Source organism: Tasmannia lanceolata, unplaced genomic scaffold (genome assembly GCF_043159265.1).
Source record: "Tasmannia lanceolata isolate RefF3 unplaced genomic scaffold, GAP_Taslan_0.1 ptg000013l, whole genome shotgun sequence".
In the NCBI taxonomy this organism is placed as follows: Eukaryota; Viridiplantae; Streptophyta; class Magnoliopsida; order Canellales; family Winteraceae; genus Tasmannia; species Tasmannia lanceolata.
Window position 1 is genome coordinate 27,050,806 of NW_027518690.1, and position 10,704 is coordinate 27,061,509.

The window sequence follows — 10,704 nt, forward strand, 5'->3', positions numbered from 1 at the left end:
TACGCCGGACACTGGTACAGTATATCGAACATGGATTCGCGCTAAGGGGACTCTTGGCCTTACCCCTAGATTAACCCACACATGCATGCAGTATACGAACACATGTGCACCACATGTGTGAGCCTAGTTTAGGATATCTTACCCATTTGTGTCTAGATTAGGCCGTAGTCCATCTTCCAATGGCTACGATCGGTCCTAGGTACACAAACAAAGTCATGAGTCGAGATCCTCTCTCCACTCCGCTAGATTAGGATTAGGGTTGATGCCTTCAGGTAACACTGTTAAAATGTGCGAAGACTAAAAACTTTTCCTTTGGGGTTAGGATATAAATCCCATCATTTCCAAAGATCTCATAGGATTAGTCATTCATGATCTATCCGTTGAAAGCAATCTTATACTATCTCATCTAATCTCTTGATCGTGCGTCTTTCATTCTTCTGTCATACGATTCGATCGTATCTTCATGCCATCCCCTAACTGGCAGGAGCAGAATCTCACAATCTTTCGATTATGCAATCTCATGATCTGATCATGCCTGGTCCAGATGATCCAATCTTGCTTGTACCCTTGGTCTTTTCTTACTCTAAGGGCAACCTTTTTCAAGAATATTTTGCTGAGTCCTTCAGAGTTCACTATCATAATCCTTGAACTAGGGGCGTTCCCCTATGCGAATCAGTAATCATGGTCAGTACAATTGTTGAGTCCGGTCTTACATTTCAAGGTCAATGCCTAGTCCAGGCAAGATATCTTCTGCTTCTCTTTTTTATTTAGAGTTGTGAATCCTAAGAATGTTCAGGATAGGTCATCAGATGTAATAGCCATTTCTTTAAATAAAAATTTCAGTTCCAAAAGTTCATTGGTGTCTGTTTCTTAAGTGTGCTTCTGATCTTAAAATAAGACTCCCTCATCAAATGAGGACAAAATTGACGAAACTCCACTTGAGTCACAACGATTACTTGAACAAGAGGAGGAGCGCCAATCTCAGCCTTTCAAAGATGAAATTAAAGTGGTAAACACTGGCACTGAAACCTTGATCCAGTAAATGCCGATTGAAAATACATTACCCTCTGAAGAGTGTGAAGAATTGGTAAACCCATTTTGAGGATAAAAAGATGGTCCGGTAAGTGTTACCATTAATGCCAAGAGAAAGACCCAGATAGAAGGTTCAAGAAAGAATGAAGTGAATATCATATGCTATGCAAGGGGCATGGAGTGGAAACAACTTTCATATTACCAATCAATGACCTTGGTTCTCAAATTCATAACATGAAGCCATCAAATTCGAGATAAGAAGTTCAAGAGCAAGCATTGAAAAGTGATCATCAGATATCAAGAGTTACAAATCCATAGATGGAGGATGTCGAAGAACAAGTTTCGCTCTATGAAAGTCGAAGGCACGTATTAGAATCTTGAAAGAAGAAGATTTATTATCTCTTACCTGGAAATGCCGTCAAACTCCGTAAAAAAAAGAAAAAGAAAATAAAAAAATAAATAATCAGTACCAGAGGGACTCTAGTAAACTAGATCGACTCCCAATCTGAACATCGGAAGGCCTCCTTTGGCCGAATAAATCCCAAAATCAGAACCCAACGTCAAAAGAATACTGGTTTGCAAACCCTTCGAGCCTAAATGAAATTTTCTTGAAAACCCATCAAACTAGGGGCATTCGCCCCGAACTACGCGAGACCTGATCCCTACACTGGGGTACGTAGGCAGCTCGGTTAAACCGAGTTCGGTCGATTCAAAAAAAAGAAAAAAGGAAAAGAAATTTAATCGTTCCAAAAAAAAAGAGGGACCAGTTCCAAAAGAAGAGAGGTCAATCATTCCAGAAAGAAAGAAAAAAAGGAAAAAATCAATTAACCTTCAAACAATTTATCTTCAAACTAGGGGCATTCGCCCTGAACTATACACGACCTGATTCCTACCTTGGGATATGTAGGCAACCTATTCACAGGTTCGGTCGAAATCTTTGTTGAACCTTAAGCCATTCTTTGAAAAGCCCTATCCTACCTATAAAGTCCTTCCGGTGTTCAGAACTAATGATCTAGGTCCCGAAACAAAAAAAAATGATGATGAATAAAAAAAATGGAGTTTGAAGATCTGCTAGACTGAAAACCTGAAAGGGCGGTTTAGGCAAAATTTAAGATCATTCCCCTGTTAAGTTGAAAACCCGAAAGGGCGGCTTAGGCAAAAGCTAAGGGGATAGCCTGCTGAATCGAAAACCTAGAAAGACGGTTCAGGCAAAAGTTAAGGCTACCACGGTCCGCCAAGTTAAAAACCCTGAAGAGGTGACTTGGTCATGGTAAGAGAATCATTGTAAGAAGGCTACAGCCAGTATCAAGACTGAAGATCAACTGAAGTTCAAGCAAATTTATAAGAAGGTTACAGCCGGTATCAGGACTGAAGATCAATTGAAGTTCAAATAAATTCAAGTGACATCCTCAAAACTGGGGGCATTGGAGCTAAGCAATCCTAGGAGTTGTAATTAAATCATTGAGGCATTACTGTTTTAAGGAAAAAGTCCAGTGTTTACCAATTGAAAAAAATATTCCTTGAAAGGATAGACTTACCAAATAAAACGTTAACTAAGTCAGAAGCATTACTGTGTCTGTCAGTGTAGTTAATCAATCGTTGTTATTCTATGTTCACTCCTTTAGAGCTCCTCAATCCTTTGAGTAGTGCCTTTTATCTAAGTTTTCTATTTAAAAAGAGTCAATCGTCATCCATATGTCCAAATGATGCAACTGTCTCGGTGAAGGAGGCCCGGCTTCGTCAGCTCCCTGCGATTGTACCTGAAAGAGCTTGAGAATCCAGTCAAACAGCTTCATTTCAAAGATGATCAACTCAGAAGAGTTCAGAAGTAGAAACATCAGAAAGCCCAGCTTCCGTAAAAAGATCATACCCCAGGAAGGCATCTTAAGCTTGGAAGAGCCTCAGATGCAATGATGGTCGAGCCAATTTCTCAGAAAGATGAACCGTTAAAATTCAGAATTTCCTTCCAGTTAGTTAAATACTTTCCTGGTCAAGAAATGTTTATCTAAACACCTATCAAGAGGCAAGTCCCACCTTTCCATGATTATATCCAAGAGAGCCGTTGTTCTAGATTACCAATTTCAAGTGTCTTGTTCAAGGTTTCAGTCATCCAAATCCCCAAAGACAAGACCAGCAGTCTCTTTGAGAAAAATCTTGTTGAAGTTTCATAAAAGTGTTTCTAATCCATTCTTGTTAGTAATGGTTCTTCGGTTTGCCGTTTCATCATTCGTCAAAGTCCTAGTTTCCGATATCTTTGTCAGGCACGATCTATAACATCCTCGATTTCATTAAGTTCAAAAAAATCAAAAATTCATCAAATCCAATCCTATGTCAAATTCAAGTTCATGAAAAATCTCTAAATTCTTCGTTATTGAATTCATCAATCAAAGCTATCTTGTTTCTTTGAGCCTGTTTGTGAACGGTGCCTCTTTTCTCGAGTCCATTTGTAAATGGTCTCGTCTTCTCCTTGAACCCGTTTGTGAACGGTGTCTCATTTTTCTGAGTCCATTTACGGTCTCATGTCCTCCTTGAGCCCGTTTGTGGACGGTGCCTTATTTCTGAAAAATCAAAAATTCATCAAATCCAATCCTATGTCAAATTCAAGTTCATGAAAAAACTCTAAATTCTTCGTTGTTGAATTCATCAATCAAAGCTATCTTGTTTCTTTGAGCCTGTTTGTGAACGGTGCCTCTTTTCTCGAGTCCATTTGTAAATGGTCTCGTCTTCTCCTTGAACCCGTTTGTGAACGGTGTCTCATTTTTCTGAGTCCATTTACGGTCTCATGTCCTCCTTGAGCCCGTTTGTGGACGGTGCCTTATTTCTGAAAAATAAAAAAATTCATCAAATCCAATCCTATGTCAAATTCAAGTTCATGAAAAAACTCTAAATTCTTCGTTGTTGAGTTCATCAATCAAAGCTATCTTGTTTCTTTGAGCCCGTTTGTGAACGGTGCCTCATTTCTCGAGTCCATTTGTAAATGGTCCCGTCTTCTCCTTAAGCCCGTTTGTGAACGGTACTTCATTTTCTGAGTCTATTTGTGAATGGTCTCATGTCCTCCTTGAGCCCGTTTGTGGACGCTGCCTTATTTCTGAAAAATCAAAAATTCATCAAATCCAATCCTACGTCAAATTCAAGTTTATGAAAAATCTCTAAATTCTTCGTGGTTGAAGCTATCTTGTTTCTTTGAGCCCATTTGTGAACGGTGCCTCATTTCTCGAGTCCATTTATGAATGGTCTCATGTTCTCCTAGAGCCCGTTTGTGAACGGTGCCTCGTTTCTCGAGTCCATTTGTGAATGGTCTCGTCTTCTCCTTAAGCCCGTTTGTGAACGGTACCTCATTTTCTGAGTCTATTTGTGAATGGTCTCATGTTTTCCTTGAGCCCGTTTGTGAACGGTGCCTCGTTTCTCGAATCCATTTGTGAATGGTCTCGTCTTCTCCTTGAGCCCGTTGGTGAACGGTACCTCATTTTCTGAGCCCATTTGTGAATGGTCTTTTTATTCTCCTTGAGCCCGTTTGTGAACGGTACCTCATTTTCTGAGTCTATTTGTGAATGGTCTCATGTTTTCCTTGAGCCCGTTTGTGAACGGTGCCTCGTTTCTCGAATCCATTTGTGAATGGTCTCGTCTTCTCCTTGAGCCCGTTGGTGAACGGTACCTCATTTTCTGAGCCCATTTGTGAATGGTCTTTTATTCTCCTTGAGCCCGTTTGTGAATGGTACCTCATTTTCTGAGTCCATTTGTGAATGGTCTCATGTTCTCCTTGAGCCCGTTTGTGAACGGTGCCTCGTTTCTCGAGTCCATTTGTGAATGGTCATGTGTTCTCTTTAAGCCCGTTTGTAAACGGTACCTCATTTTCGAGTCCATTTGTGAATGGTCTCGTCTTCTCCTTGAGCTCGTTTGTGAACGGTACCTCATTTTCTGAATCCATTTGTGAATGGTCTCTTATCCTCCTTGAGCCCGCTTGTGAAAGATGTCTCATTTTCTTTTTAAAAAAAAAAAAAAAAAAAAAAAAAAAAAAAAAAACCGCTTGAGAACGATCTTTGTTCTTTCTGTTCGGAATCCATTCGAAAGTGGTATCTCATTCTCTCGTTGCCCGTTTGTGAACGGCACCGCATCAGGATTTCTTATTATGTTCTAATTCTAGGATTTCATTTAGGGCCTTGCATTAGGTAGTAAATGTTTGCGTCTAAGTTCCGTTTGTGTAGAGTCTTTTGTCGATTAAAGCTACGCAAAATGGCTCTGTCATTTTGACTTTGGTATTCGATGACTACGTCATCTCTACCAAAGAGGGGCATCTGTAGACACCCCATTTTGCTCTACCTTAATCGATAAAGAAATTAGGGTTTGTTTTCCGTCGGTTTTCCAATGTCTTTCTTTCCCGCATCCGTTTGTTACATTTCTAAATATTTTTGGTCGTTTCCGTCGTGTTTCGTATTTTCCCGCTAAATGTTGAGAAGGATTATTCAGAAAAATCTAAACCAGAGAGAATTGGGACCCGTTTGGTGGGCCCGCATTGGGTGCTTCGATTAAATTTGGATCGAGAAAGTTGGACCCATTTGGTGGGGCCGCATGATGCATTTTGATTAAATTCGGACTCGTTTGGTGGGCCCGCATTGAACATTTGTTTAAAATCGAATCAACCGAGGGCCCACATTGTGGGGCCCGCGTTGTGGGGCCTCAGTGGGGCCTCTTGTGAGGCCTCTTATGAAGAGCAATGATGGTAGCTCTCCACTAAGACAACATGATGGGCCCTCCACTAAGAGCAATAATGATGGACTCTCCACTAAGAAACATGATGGGCCCTCCACTAAGAGCAATAATGATGGACTCTCCACTAAGCAACATGATGGGCCCTCCACTAAGAGCAATAATGATGGACTCTCCACTAAGAAACATGATGGGCCCTCCACTAAGAGCAATAATGATGGACTCTCCACTAAGAAACATGATGGGCCCTCCACTAAGAGCAATAATGATGGACTCTCCACTAAGAAACATGATGGGCCCTCCACTAAGAACAATAATGATGGATTCTCCACTAAGAGGGACAACATGATGAGCTCTCCACCAACATATCTCTCTCTCTCTCTTTCTCTCCCTATATATATCTCCCTTCCCATCCATAAGAGGGAGGAGAAAAAAAAAAGAAATTTATCTTCCATTATCTCTTTCTCTTCCATTATCTCTTCTAACCACTCCCTCCATCATTTTCTCTAAGATATTCTTCTTCCATTAATCTTTTCAAATCACTCCCCAATCCCTCCCTCTAAGAGAAAGCGAAAGACGGCGGATCGGATCGGCGGCGGCAAGATCTTCACTACAGGTAGGTGCATTGTTCTCGAAATATTTCCGTATTTTTCCGAATTATTCTGATTTTTTCCGCAAATTGTGTTTTAAAAATGGAAAACTCTTCAAAAAACATCTTTTGATGAAGAAAAATTAAATTATATACCAAACAGATTCTAAAATTAATGAAATTTCGTGGGAAAATAATATGTTACTGATTCATTTTACCATGAATTTTTAAAGATTTTTGGAGTTTATTTGGTATATTATTTAATATTTTCTTTGAAACTTATCAGATTTTAGGAGAATTTGTACTAACATCAGATCATCATTAAAATTCATAAAATTTTTACAGTAGTCTTATCTTCCATATTACTTGTTACTGTAAACTTTTCGTGTGATTTGGATCTGTTTTAATATGGGATGTAGTGTTAATTTATAATCTGGTCTGGAAATTGTAAAATCCGAAATTGGTAGTAAATAATTTCTAAAATTCATGAAAATCTCACTGCATGCTATTTTGATTCATATAGTATTTCTGTAGAAATTTCATAGAATTTAGAGTTATATTTCTACTAGTTTATGTGTTAATTGTGCAATCTGGACATTTAATGGTTTAATCAAGATTAAATGTGAATTTAATGTAAAAATATGCAAAACTCATCCTGTAAGCTACATACATTTTCATCTTGCTGCTGTAGAAATTTCAAATCATTTCGAATTTATTTGCAACAATTTCACTTGTAAAACCGCTCATATGCTTAAAATTGATAAAATCCATGGAAAATTCGAAATTAATTGAAAATCATATAAAAATTCCTAAAGAACTTTAAAATTCTGTCACATGTTCACTCCTTAATCCATTGAAACAGAAATTTTAGGATCTTTAGATTTTCCTGGAAAAATGGCCCGTGCATCCATAATCGTATCCCAATTGCAACTTGATCTTTGACAATTTGAATATTTAAGTTATAGCATGTTGTTGGCTCCGAGGTTAGTGTCCACGGAAATCCTGAGATTCTGCCAGGCAATAAGATGCTATAACCTAAGTATTAAATTGCACAAGGAAAGAGCGCACGATTCCCTCCTTTGGATGCCATTCAAGGCCGAAATTGGTGAACCCTAGAACCATTGGTAATCCTTAAATGTCTAGAAACTGAAAATCTTCGAAATCTGAAACTCATTAACCTCGAGAACTTAAATCGATTTATCTTGTGTCTTTCGGAACCATTGGATTATGGTTTCCAATCTAAGAACCATTAGAGCCCAATTTAGGAACACTGGTGTCGTGCCGTGTCCTAGGTTTTAGGGAGTCCTAGAGTTAGGAGTCCAGCCTCATCACGGACGCTTGCTATGAATAGCAACCGTACCATAGGTCTAGTTACACTAGTCACCCGATCTTTTCCTAGGACAAGCCTAGTAAACTAGGATGTAGGCAAAACCTGCATTAGTCTAAGGGACAACTTGCATTCAGACAAGAATCATATAGCATCTTAGATGAAATCCTAAGATAATAAAATCCTCAACTTGAATTAAATAATTCCTCTTAAAACTGTTGAAACAGTCAAATCCGTCTAAGTCGGTGTCCTAGTTGAGTTAGGCATATGTAGCTTAGCTTAGGTGCACCGAACTACGTCGACTCTGATCCCAGTGAGGCTTGGGTACGTAGGCAGCTTGGATGTCTGACGGCATACCACCCGCGAGTCGGCACCACAACAAATTGTGGTGTTTTGTATATTAATTTTCTTGTAAATACTTAATCAAATCAGTTAGGGTTTTCCATGATATTAGAATTCTAGGAGAACTTTCACTTAGAATGAATCCAGACAAATTAATAAATCAAGATACACATCTAGGATTCACATTGAAATTAGATTCTAGGATGCATGTCACTTAGTTCGCACAATAACATAGAGTTGAATGAGCCATTTAAAATAAATTTAAAAGAGTTAGCTTTTGGAATCGAAGACCGATTATCGGGCAGGAATGGTGCATGTGGTGGATAACTCCCCATACCTTCCATTCTCGTAACCAGGTAGCGAGTCTAGATTTCTGGTTAATTACGGGTCCTAGATCCCACATCTAGGTGGCGACTCTGTCAGTCTCTTTCGTGTGGAATTCGGATTGCCTTAGTGATCCCAAGTTTACAGGAAAGACAAATTCAAATCAATAATTAAAATGCACACGCCAATCGCGTGGGAACGAGAGACCAAGAGAGAGCGCGCGGCGGCTCGCGCCCCACGCCCCTCTCGCGGGATCATGTCCCACACTATCACAGGAGAAGTACATTGAGAAAGTACTTGGAAGGTTCAACATGAAAAATGCCAAGCCCGTCAATACTCCACTAGCTGGTCACTTCAAGCTGAGTAAGAAGTTGTCTCCAACAAGTAGTGAAGAGAAGAAAGAGATGGAGAAGATTTCCTATGCGTCAGCTGTAGGGAGCATAATGTATGCTATGGTTTGTACAAGGCCCGACATAGCATATGCGACTGGTGTTGTTAGCAGATATTTGGCAAATCCAGGCAAGCAGCATTGGGAAGCTGTAAAGTGGATTTTGAGATATCTAAGAGGCACTTCAAAATAGTTCTTGTGTTTTGGAAACACATCACCCAGGGTGGAAAGCTATATAGATGCAGACATGGTAGGAGATATAGACAGAAGGAAGTCGACTTCAGGCTACCTTTTCACTTTTGCAGCGGGAGCCATCTCATGGCAATAAAAGCTGCAAAAATGTGTTGCATTATCGACTATAGAGGCAGAGTACATTGCTGCTACAGAAGCTTGTAAGGAGATGCTTTGGCTAAAGCATTTTCTTATAGAGTTGGGTTTGGACCAGAAGGAATACATAGTCAGATGCGACAGTCAGAGTGCCATTGATTTGAGCAATAATGTCACTTACCACTCCAAGACGAAGCACATTGATGTGCGGTACCATTGGATTAGAGTTGTTTTGGAAAATGGGTTGATGGGGAATAGCAAGATTCACACCGATCGAAATCCGTCAGACATGATGACGAAGACAGTGCCAAAGGAGAAGCATGAGCTATGTAGAGCTTTGGCAGGCATGGGTGCCACGTGAGCAACCAGTTCAGAGATCCTCCTTCAAGGGGCTGGAGGGGGAGATTGTTGTGGGGTCCATCCCCATATTTTGTTGTGGGCCCCAACCCACTCACGCAAGTCTCTCAAAAAAAAAAGAGTCGTGAGTTACGGTTTTGTTATGTGAAAAAAAAACGTGAAAATAGAGGGGAGAATAGAAAGAGAAAAAAAGGGTTTCTCTTGTGGTGCATCTAGGGTTTGCTTTGGTGTAATCCTAAAGGGGTTTTTTGGAAAATCCTAATCTCCATTAAAGCTGGAAGTCTTTGCAAAGGGGTAAGAAGAGGGAAGAAGAAGGTGCCAAAACCTAGGGTTTTGGAGTGGTTCTTGGAGAAGAAGAAGAAGATATCCCACGCTTGGTTCTTTGAGGTGAGAAAGTGTTCTCTTGCAAGGGTTTTGAGAGGTAACCCGTATTTCCTCCAAGATTTGATTGTTAATCTTCTATTCTAGTGTATTCCTCAAGTTTATGGGAAAACTTGAGAAGAAAGACTTTGTATTTCTCTTTTCATAGTGAATTTCTTTCGAAGTTTGTCCCGTGATTTTTCCCTTCACATCAGAGAGTTTTCCACGTTAAAATCATGTGTTCTTAATTTGTATGGTGGATTGCTATTTTCTTGCTTTGTAGTTTTCTTGTTTGTGACTATTTTCTTGATTCGCAGATAGAAGGGGGAAATTTATCCGCCGCGGTTTATCTGTGTTTTCCCCAACAAAATTTAGCTGCGAAAATGTCTTTCCGCAAAGTTCCCTAGCAAATCCCTCTTAAGTCTTAACACATACATGTTTGGTCCCTGCAGGGCACATCTTGTTGTACTCTTTTTGAAAATAGGTGTAAAATAGTGGGCCCACCCTACGCAGGGCCGGTGGGACCCTCCCTATTAAAACATGTTTTAAAATGATCCGCCCAACCCTATGCATGGATTTCGGTGGAGTTGGTGGGCACACTCATGGGTGTAAAATGGTGGGCCCAATGATGGTCCTCACCTTAGGTGGGTTCTCCCTGTCAAGGCGTGGGCCTACTTCTCGAATAGGCATTTTAGAGTATCCATTTGAGAGATAGGGTGAACCGGAAGAGCAACTAATGCTTCAATAGTTGGGTTGGACCTACCGAAATTCCGAAATTTTGGTCGAAATTTGGTAAAAATTAAAACAGCTTATTTAATTCATTTCAAAATTTTGGACCGAAATCCGAAATTTCGTAACATTTCTTTTCTTTTTCTTTTTTTTAAATCATTTTCTCGAAATTTCGGACCGAAATTCTCGAAATTCCAAAATTTCTGACCGAAATTTCAAATT

At 39.8% G+C, this 10,704-nt stretch overlaps 1 long non-coding RNA gene across 1 annotated transcript in view; it reads left to right on the plus strand.

Moving 5' to 3' along the window:
* The window catches only part of LOC143891384 (uncharacterized), a 36,009-nt gene extending 25,705 nt beyond the window's left edge, over positions 1 to 10,304 (plus strand). Inside the window, exon 3 of the long non-coding RNA XR_013255303.1 lies at positions 10,071 to 10,304. This is a non-coding gene — a long non-coding RNA (uncharacterized LOC143891384). The remainder of the gene's footprint in view (positions 1 to 10,070) is intronic.
* Positions 10,305 to 10,704: the final 400 nt, after the last annotated feature.